Source organism: Lissotriton helveticus, chromosome 7 (assembly GCF_964261635.1).
Source record: "Lissotriton helveticus chromosome 7, aLisHel1.1, whole genome shotgun sequence".
NCBI classification, from domain to species: Eukaryota; Metazoa; Chordata; class Amphibia; order Caudata; family Salamandridae; genus Lissotriton; species Lissotriton helveticus.
Window position 1 is genome coordinate 1,560,601,360 of NC_136068.1, and position 16,286 is coordinate 1,560,617,645.

Below are 16,286 nucleotides of genomic sequence, written 5' to 3' on the forward strand. Positions count from 1 at the left end.
GGACTCACGTCTGAGCATACCCATCCCACTCGGGGCCACAAAGGCAAAAACAACAGGTGATGGACAGAATGCAGAACATTATTATACATTCACCCAGTGCAGAGATCTGGGCCTAAATCCTTTTTTTTTCACTCCACACCACCCCAGGTCAGACATGGCCATATGCAAATCAGCCTTGACCCTGTGCCTCATGGGAACAGTCCACCCCGAACTGCCAAGCCATGTCTTTCCCGGACTGGAATCAAGCATCCAAGGACCGTTTCTGGCTATCAGCCGTCATCAGCCTGGATAGCTTGACTCCAGTGGTGTGGAGAGCATGGGACTCATGTCTGAGCATACCCATCCCACTGTGGTCCATGAGATATGTATCCTGTTCTGTTTGGTATCCATGTCATCCTTTGCAGCTAACTGGGTGTGTCATGATTAAGTAATTTTGCACAGTGATGTCAACATTTAATTTGCATGGACACATCTGTGGCTCGCACCCATGCACATATGATGTGTTTCCCATTGTCCAATTTGTCTGTTTCCCTGACTGTGGGCCAATCTCCACTGGACATGCAGGTGTGGGCATCATTGGTGTAGGAGTCAACAGTGTCCTCTGTGCAACTAGCTAGACATATGTATTGAGTTTGTGCATATGACTTAAGGGACACTACCGTACCCAGGCTGATGTGACTAGTGCCCACAATGGGTGGTATATGACGGTTGACTGAACAAGTGTTGTGCTGACATGATTGTGACCTGCTGGAACTGTGTTTTGCACAGCTGTGCTTCCACAGGAGTTGAGTCCCCTCAGATTAGTGTGCTGTTCCGTGACATTGTCTGGGCCCATTGTGTGTTGTGTGGGCATGTCTGTGTGTGTTCTCATCCCTTTTTCTACACAGGCTGTGTTCCCTTAATATGTTTGCGTTGGTATTGCTTGCTGAGTTGTCCTGTGTTCATCACACATCTTTGTCCTTGGCTTCCAGATATGTGATTGCATGAGACACTACTGTTCATTTGTGTGTCATCATTATGATTTGTTAGTTCTGAGTGGTGATGATGTAGTCAGACGCAGATGGTACACCGTCGGGGCTCCCCAGGGCACTTGTTTATTCACAATATCATGTAGATGTCCATAGGTGGTACCTTTCAGTGATTTGGACATGTGTATGTGTGTGTGACTGCTCCCACTTGTCAGGTTCAGAGGTGCAATGTTAGCAGGTTTCAGCATGTGTGCCTGGTGGTTCTCGTTGGCTTCCGCATTGTCCTGGGACTGTGCAGGAATTCCAAAGGTTACTGGATATTTGACGTCAAGGCCATGTACCCCATACTGTGCAGTATGTTTGTCATTCACCGTGGTTGTAGACTGTCCTTGTGTGATGAGTCTGTGCACCTTAGATCCTCCCAACATTACTTGGCTTAGCATTGGTACCTGTGCAATGTTAACAGTCCATGTGGGCTTCACTGATGCACATTGGTGCAGTTCAGGGTGTGTGGTGTTAAGGGTGGACAGATGTGAATGTTTGCAAGGCTGGGCCCCTACCTCCCTTTTGTCCCTGGTTGTCGGGCCATGCTGAGTGATTTGTGTTTGTGTAGGTGTGAGGTACGTTTGTGGCACAGGACACATGTCTGAGTTTCCCAGTTTGAACAACATCTCCCTTTAGCATCACAGTGGACCTTTCATGCAGGCATGTGTCACCCCAATGTATGGTCTCTGGGGGTAGTGCTGTTGTGGGTCTGTCTCATGCTATTTTAGTTGCTGTTCATTCCAGCTTGTGTCACATGTGTCTGTTGGAATCCCTCTCATCTTACAATGCCTGATTGCCCACTAAGGGGTGCACAATTGATGGCTTACTTTTGTATGGCACTGTGTCCACATCTGTGTCATTGTCGTTCAGCCCCCCTCAAGTGCTGTGTAGTTGCCTGGGGATACTGAGACACACACAAACACATGTTGTGAGAGATGTGCAGTGAGAGGTTGCCTGTTTGTGGTTGTGCATCTGCACCAGTGCATTGGTATTGCTGTTGTGGGCAATTGTCTGGATGTTGTTTTGGTGATTTTCGCTGCAGTCCCTGTGAGTCAATCAATCAATCAATCAATCAAACGAGCTTCATTTGATTTTAGGTAATGAAATCATAAAAGCATATACATATAAACACAGTTCATCTAAAATACATCTATATACATCGGTCTACTTATCACAATAACAGTTTCAAACATTACTTCTCATTTTGTGGATCAAGCTAGCAAACACCCAGTCCGCAAAATTCAATGGTTATTTACTTTCCTATTTTTCATCACATTCTTTAAAAACCCTGCCATATAACTGATACAATAAAACTATCCAACATCTGCAAATAGATGAAGGCAGGCCAACATTGTCTCCATCCTCCCCTTTTTAATAATGGCTTTAACCATCTTTGTCTCTCTGTGTGATAATATTTACAGAATAATACCACATGAATCGTGCTTTGTTGCGAGGCATTATCGCACGGACAGAGGCATAAATGTCTGGACCAATCATTAATGTTTGGATATGAGACCAGATGATGAAGTGTTCCAAATCTGAATCTAGTCAGCAAATATCTTTCATATCCGCTCAATACATGTTGCAGATAAGGTTGGATACTGCATGTAATTATAATCTGCTGATGACTAATCACAGTTGGTTTGTTCAAGGCAAGGGCTAATCTATTTTCATCTAAGTGTGCCATGATGATCCCTTTAAAATCTTTGCGTGTAATAGCCTGTAGGGAATCCGGCATAGAAAAATAATCAGGGTGGCCGATATCATACATGAAATCTTCCACATATTTCATGGCATCTCTCATTATTTCCCTATTTAAGGTGGCGTTCTCCGTTATCCAAATTCTGTGCCTTAGAAGAACTGGCTGAGCCTTCATTATGTCAGGGATGTATGTGACTCCCAGCTCAGAATGACAATTAAATACAGGTGCGCTTTTAGGGATGCTCAATAGGGACCTCAAAAAGGCATTTTCGGTACGCTGGATTGGGGTACAGTCTTGAAAGCCCCAAATTCGAGCCCCGTAAGTGGCTATACTTACGCATTTTGCACGGTAAATTCTCAGCATAATTGCCAAAGGCCTTTTCCCCAGCTTTTTAGAGAACTTAAAAAGAGCTGCCATAGACTTCATGTATAAAAGGTTCCTTGCCTTGACCGCTGGTGCCCAAGACCCCGTCCTCTCAAAAAGAACGCCAAGATAGTTAAACGAATTAGTGGTTCCCACTTCGCTCCCCCCTGCATAAAATTTCCTTTGAATATTCTTAGTTGAACCACAAGACATAATAAAACTTTTCTTGGCGTTTAGTCTTAAACCGAGCCTATCCATAAAAGAGAAATAAAAAGAAAGGGCCCTCTGTAACCCGATTTGATTACGGGCCATAAGCACTGCATCATCGGCGTAGAGAAGGGATACAATGGGATGAGAGTTAACATAGGGTGGGTCCCTGGTGTGTGGCACCAACTCCTGCTCTAAAGCGTTGATATACAGAGAGAACAGGAGTGGTGCTAACACACATCCCTGCCTCACGCCTTTTTAAACCTTAAAAGTAGCAGTGCAGTCTTCCATGATACCATAGCGGACTTTAGCCTTAGCTCCAGTATACAAATGCTTTAAAAATTGAATTAAAACATGGTCGACCTTTAGTCCCTCCAGCACTCCCCATGGCTTTTCATGAACAACACAATCAAAAGCTGCTGAGAGATCAACAAAGGCCAAATAAAACTGCTCAGATTTTGCTTTAGTATATTTGCTAATTAAAGTACTTAAATTTAAAATCTGCTCGTTTGTACCTAAAACCATATTTGACGTCGCTTAGGATATCATATTCTTCGGTTCAACCCTGAAGACGGTCTAAAATGATCCTGCCTGTCACCTACATCAAAGAATCCAACAAAGAAATCAGACGGTAGCAGGCAGGGTCATTGCGGTCTCCCTTTTTAAAAATAGGAACAATACTTGACTCAAACCAGGTTTTGATAAATCCTTTCTCGCAACATCCACTTAATACTCTTGTTAAAATGGGATCCCAGATCTCCAAGTTTGCTTTATAGAGATCTATAGGTATCCCGTCTGGACCAGCTGCCTTCTAACCTTTACTCGCTTTTAATGCTGCATTGACATCCTCTAGCGAGAGATAAAGTGTAATGGGGCGAAGGGTTGTTCCATATTCCGGGGCTCTAACCTCTCTGAAGTATCCTCATTAGATTTCTGAATTGCATACACACTGGAAAAGAAATGGACCCAGGTCTGTTCGTCAATCGCTATCTCAATGGTTGGTGTGTCCATAGAACTTACAAGAAAGGGAGCATTTACCGCCGCCCAGAATTTGGCACTGTCCCTAGATTCTGCTGCCTCAATGAAATCATTCCAGGCTGCATCCTTCAACTCTTTGATCCTCTGATTCCTGGCTTCTCTATACGTTTTCCTATAAGCTCTGATCGCAGTCAAGTCTCTTTCCTGACACTGTTAGGCTGTCTTTTTTAAGACTGAGTGTACCTTTCTTGTCAAACCACCCTTTCTTGTTGGTTTGCCGGCTTCTAGGTTTTTTAGCCAAAATGTCTCTGGTGATCTCTGTAATACTATTAAAAGCAGTTAAAACCTCGTTGTGGGACGGGCTGTCACTCAGACAAATTAAAATAGGGTCTAACGCCTTAGTGATTATTTCAGTACTTCACCGGGTCTCTGGTCCCCCAACGGACAGCATACCCGTTCTTCCTGCCCAGAGCGATATCTTGTAGCCATGCTAACTTGTCTCCGATTCTATTCAGCATCCCACTAGGGACTGTTATCTTCACGCTCTGGGACAAATGATCGTTCATCTCAATAGGGTGGATTTCATATCCTCTCACTAGGCCTGCAAAACGATTTGGAATTATAATAAAATCTATGGTCGTATTAGCTCCTCTCCCTATGAAGGTGTAACCAAAGTCCACAGCAGGTGTACACATACGGTTTGAGAAGCCCAGATCATACCTAAACATGGCTTTGCTTAGGAGTTCACCCTTAAGAGAATGTTGAAAGTGCAATAATTGGTCATCACCTTCCAGGGTTAAACCACAGTTCTCGGATCCCGCCACATGACACAGATAGGTGTTGAAATCCCCTCCCCAGATAGGTATGATTTCTAAGTTGGTCTCTGGACCTGGGTAAGAAATATCTTTGCTCAGCTTCTCTACTAAAGCTCTCAGATAGGTCAATTCAATTTTATTATAAAAGTTAATCAATTTCAGGGCGTAGTTTTACTCCAGCTGCAATAAGACGCTCTGAAAAAATATTTCTGAGCTGACCAACTTACTCCTGTGTATAGCTAATAAATTAGATATGTACACACATAGCGCTCCTTTAGGCCTACCACTGGTTGATTGAATGGCGGGAGTATGGAAAGTCTTGTACCCATTTATATGGATACTATCAATCGTCCAGGTCTCTTGGAGATACAGGACGTCAAAGTTCTTAACAAAAGTCAGCCATACTTGGTCAGTAGCCTTGTCCTTCAGGCCCGCCACATTCCAGAGAATAATTCTACATTGGCCAGTCTGAGTTATAATTGGGGTCGTAGTCCCACCTCCATGGGTACAGTAGTTACCTTGAATATCAATACTACCTTCCGCCCATGTCTCTGACATTAAGGTCTGCTAGATGGTATTTGGCACAATGTCCACCTCATTGGTTTTAATGTGTGGATATTTACTCCCGTTGGTTGGATGTCAATCGTTTTTGTCAAGAGAAGAGAGGGGGGCAAAACTATTTAACATTGGCACTTTAAAGCTTGACCCTTCTTGACGCCATCCCATTTCCCCCTGTGGCCTTATGCTGTTTACAAAGTGTGGTTTATAAAAAAAGCCTAATACCAAGGTTTGAAGAATAATTTATTTTATTTATTTTGAAAGTTTTATATAGCGCGAACAAAATCCTTGCAGATATCAGAGCGCTTTACACATACATGGGATTTGAAAAACGAGCAAGTGATTAACAAAGATTTTGTGCATGGAGGAGCTGTAGATTATCAATGGAGGGCAAAATAAGATAGGGAAACAAGGCAAATAGTAGATTAGTAGATAGGACAAGAGGTAAAAGGATAAATGAAGAGTCTCAAGAAATCCAAAGCAAATGTTCAGGTGAATTTAGCCATGAGGATCGCTTTTCCTTTTTTTTTAAAAATACAGTGGAGGAGATAAGTCTGGTTTCTGGAGGGAGGGCATTACAGATTCGTGGTGCCATTCCTGAGAAGAAGCGTTTATATGTTTTTTCCTTCCGGAACCTCTGAGGTTTCAGAAGAAGATTTTTTGTGCTTCTAGTGGCTCTTGAGCCACCTGAAATTGTCAGTTTCTGGGTGAGGTAGCTGGGCGAGTTGTGCTGTACAGCCATGTGTGTCATGCAGGCGATTTTCAGATGGATTCTAGCTTCGTTAGGCAGCAAGTTCAGGGATTTTAAATCAGGGGAAATGTGCAAGCGTTTTTTCGATCCAGTGATAAGTCTCGCTGCAGCGTTCATAGAGGCTCTTAGTAGTGCGGTTGCTGATAGGGGGTCCACAGAGGGCCACACTTCCATAGTCTATCCGAGGAATGACTAGGCCTTGTACTGCGGTTTGGAAGTCCTTGGCTGGGAGGAAGGGTTTAAGCTTCCTCAAAGTATTGATTTGGAAATTAGCTCCCTTAGTTGCCTTGCTGATATGATGTTGCATATTGAGGATGGCATCAAGGGTTACGCCTAAAGATTTCGCTGAGTCCATGATGGTAGGTTGGACGTTGAGTGCAGTTAGGTGTTTAAGTCAAGTCTGAGTGATGGGGATTTTAGCGGGTGGTGAAATAAGAAGGAATTCCGTTTTTAGAGCGTTACGTTTGAAGTGGTTCTCGGCCAGCCATGTCTGTGTGTTCCTAAGCGTTGAGTTGAGTAGTTTGATGTATTCAGGGGATTGTATTTTGAGGTAGAGTTGGGTGTCGTCTATGTACCTGTGAAATTGTACATTAGATGCTTGCAGCAATGTGGTGAGTGGCTCCATGACTAGATTGAACAATGTTGGGGATAAGGAGGATCCTTGAGGGACGCCTAGTGTTACAGGAAAGGGTGAGGACATCTTGTTGTTGATCTTGAATTTCTGAGACCGGTTATGCAGAAAGGAGGTAAACCACTTGAGTACGGTCCCTGATAGACCCATTCTGATATTCAACAGCTCGAGTAAGTTCTTGTGTTTGACGTGTCAAAGGCTGATGAGAGATAGAGTAGGATGAGGAGGCAGGTATCGTTCTGATCTAAGATTTGGAGGGCGTCATCAATTATGTGTGTCATGGCTGTTTCCATGCTGTGTCCTGCTCGGAAGCCTGATTCATGGGAGTTGAGGAGGTCAAACTGATCAATGTGTTTTGTCAATTGGAGGTGAACGCATTTTTCCAAAAGTTTGGCCAGGGTAGGAATATTGGAAATAGACGGTAACTGTTTAGGTCCGTAGGGTCTGCTGTGGGTTTCTTGAGTATAGGCGAAACTACTCCCACTTTGAGGGAGTCTGGGATGAGTCCTTGTTGAAGTGAGCTGTTAATAATTTTGTTCCAAAGCGGGAGAAGCAGTGGGATGAAGTCCTTTACAGCGTTTGCAGGAAGGGGGTCCGTAAGGTGATTAGAAGGTTTCAAGGTACTGAGCATTTTGCCAATTGTTTCTTCTGTGTAGGTGTCAAAGGATGACCATGTAGCATTGTTTTTTGGTTCAATGGGTGTTATGCTGTGGGGGCTGGAGTAAAGGCTTAGATAATTGAGGAGATCGTTCCTGATGTTATCTGTCTTTAGATTAAAAAAAGCAGACAATTCTTCACATGACGGTAGAGTGCTCGTCGTGTTATGTGATTGTTGAGGTTGTTCCTTGGATTGGGTTTTGATTAGCTCAAATAATTATTTGGGCCGTTTTTTTGCTTGGTCAAGCTGGTGGCTAAAGAAATATGCTTTTGAGCGTTTGATTTTTCTAAAGTAGGCGTTTCTCTTTTTCTTAAGAGTTTTAAGGTGCAAAGCCGAGGGGGCTGATCTCCAGCTGCGCTCTGCCAGTCTCATGGCTCGTCTATCTTCGTTAAGCATACCATCGTACCATGGTTTTGAGCTCTTAGCGGAGACTCTCTTAAGTTGAAGGGGGGTGACCTCATTGATTATTGAGATCATAGAGTTAAGGTAATGGTCTGTGAGAGCCTGAACGTCTGAGGCACCGGTAGGGGGAAGGAGAAGATTGCAGCTGAGGGAGGTAATGAGTTGGGGTTGAGTTTCTTCAGGTCTCGTTTCCAGACCTTAAGTTTGGTGGATTGAACCGGGTTGAGTTTAACATTTTCGGTGATGAAGAATGTGATAATGTGGTGGTCAGACCAGTCACAGGGTTGGATTGACCCAAGTTAGGTAGATTCCTCTTTGGAGATGATTAGGTCGAAGATAGAGCCTTTGTCATGAGTGGGGCTGTTGCAGATTTGGGTGAGGTCTAGAGCGGTGAGGAAGTTTTTGAAAAAACTTCTCTAACTAGTTGAGGTGAGCCCAGGGACAAAACTATACAGTCACCTTCATATGATTTAATACTATTTACCACCCATGCGACCCTCCTCACCATCTTGAATTCCTAAAATAGTGCGGTTGAGAGGCCTGTATTAGTTCCTAACCACCTAATGGTCTTGTTTCTTAATGCTTGCCAGTTTTCTACCGTTGCATTTGTTAATGGTGGGGCATTGACCAGGAATGCTCATCCTTCTGCACATTGATTCTGGTTGTTGTGTCCCATTGCTGCCATGGAATGGGATTTTGTGACCTGACACCTACAGTCTACACAGGATGTATTGCTTTGTGTGTCTATTTTCGAGATGTGTGTATGCATTATAATGGTCAGTTCTGCTTTTGTGTCATTGTACATTGTATGCAATGTCAGCCGCCATGGGTGTTGCTTGTCTGCACATGGGCAAGAGTGTGTTTTATTTTCACAGCTCTGTTTGCCTCACCACATCTCTGTCGGTATGTGACACAACCACTACTTTGCCACAAAAGTGTTTCATGTGTTCAGACCAGGAATCATACATGCTGTTTGGCATTTGCTTTTACCATGATGACACATACCTTTAGGTCACTGTGATGATGGGGGACTTTGCCCCATTACCACAATGCTCAAGTTTTGCTGCAGTTTGTAACCACACAATTTACATTGGATCTACACATTGGATCTACACAGTGATGGGGGGTTAGAGCACAATGACACAGTGCTATTGTGATGCTTGACTTGTGTAGTCCACAATCTGTTTTTGGTCACACATGTGATGGTAGTTACATTGTATGTTCTAACTCATAATCACTATGGGGATATTTGTCAAACACTACACGCTGTTGTCATAATGTTAGGGGGGATGTATTTTTCTGCCATACCTTAGGTTGATGTATGATGGATGTGTGGCGCATCACCCATCCTATGGGTGGGGGTGTTGATGTTGATAGTCACAGAGCCCCCTATGAGTGGGGGTGGCAGTAGTGATAGGCAACATGCCCCTATGAGTGGGGGGCAGTAGTGTTAGGCAACATGCTCCTATGGGTGGGGGGCAGTAGTGTTAGGCAACATGCTCCTATGGGTGGGTAGTAATTAATTAATTAATTAATGATATTTGTTAAGCGCATGGTTGCACAAGGAACAGTGCGTCCCCGCGCTGAAAATCCCAGTAATCATCATATCAGCCTAACTCAGAGAGGAGGAGCACTGGGGCCGGGAGGGAAACTAAACTAATTAAATTAAGCATTGGGGAAGAGATGGGTTTTCAACCTCTGTCTAAACCTAGCTTCAGACGGTTCCATCCTCCATTCGATGGGCAGGTCATTCCAGTCTTTACTGGCCAGGAGTCTAAAGGACCGTCCTCCCATCCTTGCTCTGTGGATCCGAGGAACCACTAATAGCATGCTGCCCATCGACCTTAGAAGGCGCGAAGGACGGTAGATAGGAAGCAAATCCTGGAGATATGAAGGTGCCTTTTTGTGAGCTATGCGATGGGTAATGCACATAGTTTTAAATTTAATGCGTTCCTTAATTGGAAGCCAATGCAGGGAACGCAATGCATGTTTCCCAGAAGCCCTCCTAGGGAGGTTCAGGACAAGCCTAGCAGCTGCGTTCTGGACGCGTTGCAACTGCATTAGGCCTTTTTTACTGAGTCCACATAGGAGGGAGTTCCCATAATCCAAATGGGAGGTGACCAAGGCATGAACCATTGTTTTTCTGGTGCTGGGAGGCAGTAGGTCAAGGATTTTCCTCAGGACCTTCAAAATGCCATAGCATTTGCCGGCAACATTATCAACATTATTGGTGTAGGCTAGATTAGAATCAAGAAGTATGCCGAGGTTTTTGACTGTATCCACCGGGGCAGGGACAGAGCCCAGTTCTACGGGCCACCAAGCGGATGTCCAGATGGAAGGACGGGGACCAACGATAAGAACTTCCGTCTTATTACCATTGAGGCGGAGATAGTTCTGCTTCATCCACCCATCAAGTGCCACCAAGCAGGCCGAGAATTTCTCAGCATCCACAACTGGATCACGGGACAAGTTGATCACCAGTTGTGTATCGTCTGCATAAGAGACAATGGCAACACCATATGATTCCACCAGTTTGGCAAGGGGTTCCATGTACAGATTGAATAATGTAGGGCTCAGAATCGAGCCCTGTGGAACCCCTTGTCTAAGACATCTTATACTGGATTTGCATGGTGGGCAGTGCACTTGAAATCTCCTGTTCTTGAGGAAGGAGACCAACCACTCATGAGCAGGACCGGTTATTCCCTTCTCATTTAGACGGTCCAGTAATACGGAATGTGATACGGTGTCGAACGCCGCACTTAGGTCCAATAGGACCAGTGCGGCCGTGTGACCCTCATCAGCCCTACTCCGCAACAGTTCCGTGGATAGAAGAAGGGCGGTCTCCGTCGAGTGTCTGGCCCTGAATCCCGACTGAGACGAGTGGAGGAGCTTATTTTCCTCCACAAAGCTCACCAGCTGTCGGTTAACCAATTTCTCTACTACCTTCGCACAATAGGGAAGGAGGGAGATTGGTCTAAGGTTGTCCAGTTGTGTCATGCTAATGTGGGCTTTCTTTTTTATCGGGACAACTTGGGCCAATTTCCATTTGTCCGGAACTAAACATTCATGGAAGGAAAGTGAGGCCATGTTACCTATGTGCTAGTGTTAGTCAACATGCCCCTGTGGGTGGGGGGGAAGTAGTGATAGGCAACATGACACATATGGGTGGGGGTGGCAGTAGTGGTGGGCAACATGACACATATGGGTGGGGGGGCAGTAGTGATAGGGAACATGACACATATGGGTGGGGGTGGCAGTAGTGATAGGCAACTTGACAAATATGGCTGGGGTGGCAGTAGTGATGGGCAACATGCCCCTAAGTGGGGGTCTGTAGTGATAGGCAACATGACACAGATGGGTAGGGGTGACATTAGTGATGGGCAACATGCCCCTAAGAGTTGGGTGGCAGTAGTGATGGGTAACATGCCCCTATGGGTGGGGGGGCAGTAGTGATGGGCAACATGCCCCTATGAGTGAGGGGCAGTAGTGATAGGCAACATGACACAGATGGGTGGGGGTGGCAGTAGTGATGGGCAACATGCTCCTATGAGTGGGGGGGAAGTAGTGATAGGCAACATGACACAGATGGATGGGGTGGCAGTAGTGATGGACAACATGCCCCTATGAGTGGGGGGGCAGTAGTGATAGGCAACATGACACAGACGGGTGGTGGTGGCAGTAAAGATGGGCAACATGCCCCTATGGGTGGGGGGGCAGTAGTGATGGGCAACATGCCCCTGTGAGTGGGGGCAGTAGTGATAGGCAACATGACACAGATGGGTGGGGGTGGCAGTAGTGATGGGCAACATGCCCCTATGGGTGGGGGGCAGTAGTGATGGGCAACATACCCCTATGAGTGGGGGTGGCAGTGGTGATGGCCTTGTGTCCCCTATGGAGGCCTGTTGCTAGTGGACAGGGTCTGGACCCCCTGGGTGTGTGTGACCTTTGGCATGTACGTGTCATTTGTTTGTATGGTGGGTGTCCGACTTACCATCTGCGCCGTCTGTGTCTGTTCCTGATCCGATCATAGATGTACAGGACTGGTATGACCTGCGCGAAGGGATTCATGATCGTTTGTGTCATACCGGTTGCTAGCTGGTCCGTCTCGTAGCCATGTATCGTGTTCTGGCACGAATCGTACCTGATATGCAGCTTTACTGGATGCTGTGACGTGCTGTATGTGACGACCCGTCCGGCGCATAGGAAGTACACATCGTACTTGGCCGGCCGGAAATTGCAGTGTTAATGGTGCCTTGCGACTCGAATTGTGTGCTTATGGGTCAGACTCGTACGTAAAATGTGGATGGAGTCGGAGCGTATGTGTCGGTCGTGAATTTGGCACTTTTCCACATCTAACTTCCTCGCCCGGACTGTCCCGCTCCTGATACTATTCGGCCTTTAAGGCAAGGCTACGGGTCGCTCTCTGGGAGCTGTCCGACTGAGATCGGAATCGACCCCTTAGTGTGGTTTCATCAGATCAATTGAGACAAATCTCTTTTATTTCTTGCTGGAAATGGTCAGAAGTACTTTTCTTGCTCATTCAACACCCAGGACAGGTAGAGGCGCTCTGTAGGATGCCCCAAATTCTTTTTTGGCCACTGTCTTTTCTCTGACCAGGTCCCCAATCTTCGGGACGTAGGCAGGTGTTGCCAGAATAGCTCTCACTTCTCCAGTGGCAGTGTGCTTTACTTGGACGTTGCTTTGTCATGCCCGGAATTCATTGAGTTCCTGTAAAACAGCCAAACGAACATTGATTGATCATTGAGTAGGGACCATGTTGGATAGGGGAGGGGTTAAACTTACTATTACTACTCCAGTGAGTGCAACAGTGGCAAAAGTGTTGGATAGTGGCAGGATAACATTTACTATTCCCACTCCTATCATTGCAACATTAGGTAAATTGTGGGATTGCAAAGGGGTAACAATTAATGTTCTTACTCCAATCAGTTCAAAAGTAAAAACAAACAAAATATTAACAACAATAGTTAAAAAACAAAATAAATAAAATAATATATAAATATTTTAAAAATGTAAATTATAATATATTTTTAATATTACAAATGTAAAACAAAGCTAGTATTATGTTAAATGCACATGACAAATACCTACAACTATTAGATTTAAATTAAATTAAAAAAAATTATCAAACAAATACATATTTTTAATAAGAAATTATTTAGAATCAAAAACAGTAATTATTATATAAATGTACCTTTTTTATTTCCTACCCTATAACACCATACAATTCACAGCCCACATTTAAATTTTATTTTAAAAAATGACTTACATAATTGACATAATTAATTACCAATGAAAGAAATATTATTAATTAAAAGTCATAAAAAATAATAATCTTTCCACACTCTATCGCTATAACCCCAACAAACCACCGGTAAAATTAAACTGTAAAAAAAAATTATTACACAATCAAAATGTATTTTCAATTAAAAACCTAATAGTATACAACAACTAATTTTAAAGAAGGTAAAGTTTGCTCCCTGCCCTTTACACCTAAAAATGTAAAACCCGCAGACAAAAAATATAATACAACTAATTAAATATCAATTAATTAACATTAATAATCAACAAATTATTAATTAAACATAAATTACTTCCTATCCTTTACTCCATAAACCCCATAACCCACACCTAAAAATGAATGACTCAAATTCCATATTTGATTTTCAATGAATTAATGAATATTAATTAAGAACTAATTATTAATTATTTCAAAATAAATTACTTTCCACCCTTTACCCCATAAGCCCCACAACCCATACCTAAACAAAATCACATAATAACCATAATTAATTATCCATTGATTAGTTAATATAAATTAGCAACCAATTATTAATTTATTAAACATAAATTACTTCCCACCCTTTACCCTATAAACCCTACAACAGGCACCTAAAATTAATTACACAATTTCCATAATTGATTTTCAATCAATTAATTAATATTTATTAAGAATGAACTATCAATTAATTATAAATAAATGACGTCCCACCCTTTTCCCCATAAACCCCACAACCCACACCTAAAAAAATTAGACAATTACCACAATTATTTATCAATTAATTAAATAATATGAATTAACAAACAATTAAATTACTTACCTCAATTAACACTATAAAATCTAAATAAAATAAATAAAAAAAGAATCATTAATTTATTATAATTAAATTACTTCCCACCCTATACCCCTATATGCCGACAACCCACTACGGAACTAAAAAATGCAAAATTTCATTAAAATGACATTGATAACTACTAAAATCATAACACAGATATTAAAAAACATGAACAATACTTATACCAAAAAAACTACATCACATACATTTAAAAAATCAACTAAAATACATAACACTAATTTAAATAAAATTGATATTTCAAACAACTATATTTTTGCAAACATAATTAATGACATATATTTTTTAAAACGATATTTATGACCTTAAATTCCATATTCTTGACCATGATATTCTTGTTGTCGATATTTCTGAATCATGATATTTCCAACTTCATATTTGAGTAAGTCTACATTTCCAACTCGATATTCAACACCTAGGAGAGGATATTCTTGTTGGTACTGCAGAAATGCTTAATGTATAATAAAATTTGTAGTCTATATCTGTTGCAGTGAGAGAATGATCCCATTATATCCATTGTGGATGCAATGCTTCTCCATTTGGAACGCTTGCTTTGAAAACACCCAGAAAGGTTGGTACCGGAGTCATGACAATTATGCGTTTCCCCATAGCTAGTGCTCTTTCTCTCCCTGCAGCAGTTTGTACTGCTGTCAGTATTTTTTCTGTGGATGCAAAACGCATTTCAGCGCTTGTGTACAAATGTGATTTGTATGCAATTGGTACCGTTTTGCCTTTATTGTAGGCGAGGTACATGTACCCTGCTTGGCCCACTACTACACAAATCATCAAATTAGTAGTATTTACACATGTGTGTAAATGTTTGGAAGCTATCATGTCAGCTTGTACCAAACACAGAATTTCTATGTGTTCCTGTGTCCAATGTTGAACTGAAAAATCAGGTCTAATTAGGTCATAGAAAGGTTTGACCACTACTGCGTAATCCAAAGTTAGGGAATCCTAAAATGGAGTGTAAACTTTCCAGATTCTTTGGAGGTTGCAGCAGTGCACATTTTTCTAAAAAATTAGATACCAGACTTTTTCCTTAATATGTGATTTTTTAAAGCTAAATTTGTAGCCCCCAGTTGTGAACCCCAGGATTATGATGTTCACTTTGTGCAAGTGGTCCGATAACTCATTGTCCATCAGATAAATATAATCTACGTAGGACAATGCCTCCTCATCCCATTTTTGAAGTAACTCTGTTATTCTTGCTGAGTACAACCCAGGGCTACTCTTATACCCTGGGGCAGTCTACAAAATTGGCGTTGAGAGCCTAGGGCAGAGAATGCTGTTAAATATCTGCTTCTAAGCGCTATATTTTGGCAGAAGAATTCATTTGAGATATCTAGTGTAGTTTTTTATTTCTTCTGTGCAATGTTATTCACTGTGTGCCTTTTGTACTGCCAATGTTCTTGTACATGTGTTCGAATTCCTGTAGTCTAAAACTAGACAGTATGTATTGTCAGGCTCCATTGTGGGAAACAAAGGATAATTAATGGAGGAGGTGAAATTTTCAATCACCCCTTGGTATTCAAGTTGATCCAACTTGACCTGTTTCATTCCATCATGTTGTATTGGGTACTGCCTTTGTGATGTAGGAATAGTGTTTAATGGGATTTCATAGTGAGGTGACTCTGCATCCCACCCTACATGATTGTGGTATAGTGCTGAAGCTAGCGCTAACGCCAACTTCTACAAGTATGAATGTTTTAATGACTCTGGAACGAGGTGGAAAAAAGCTGGCAAATGATTGTTCCCCACGTGGCACTCTATAATGTACTCAGGTGGCCAATCTGTTCAGCCAAAAGGATATTTATTGTATCCATATGGCTGGTTGTTCCCAAACGAGACCTTTAACTTTCCTAGGTAATGTCCACCTCCATGTAGACCATAATTTTGTATGAACAATGTGGGACACTTACCCTTGTATCCATTGTCTCCACCGTGATATGTTCATTCAATGCTGCTGCCACCAGAAATTCCATCAGGTTCTGGCGAGCTATTGTCACTTCTGCTGTGCTATCTAACATGTATGGGCGAATTTTGCAAATTCGCG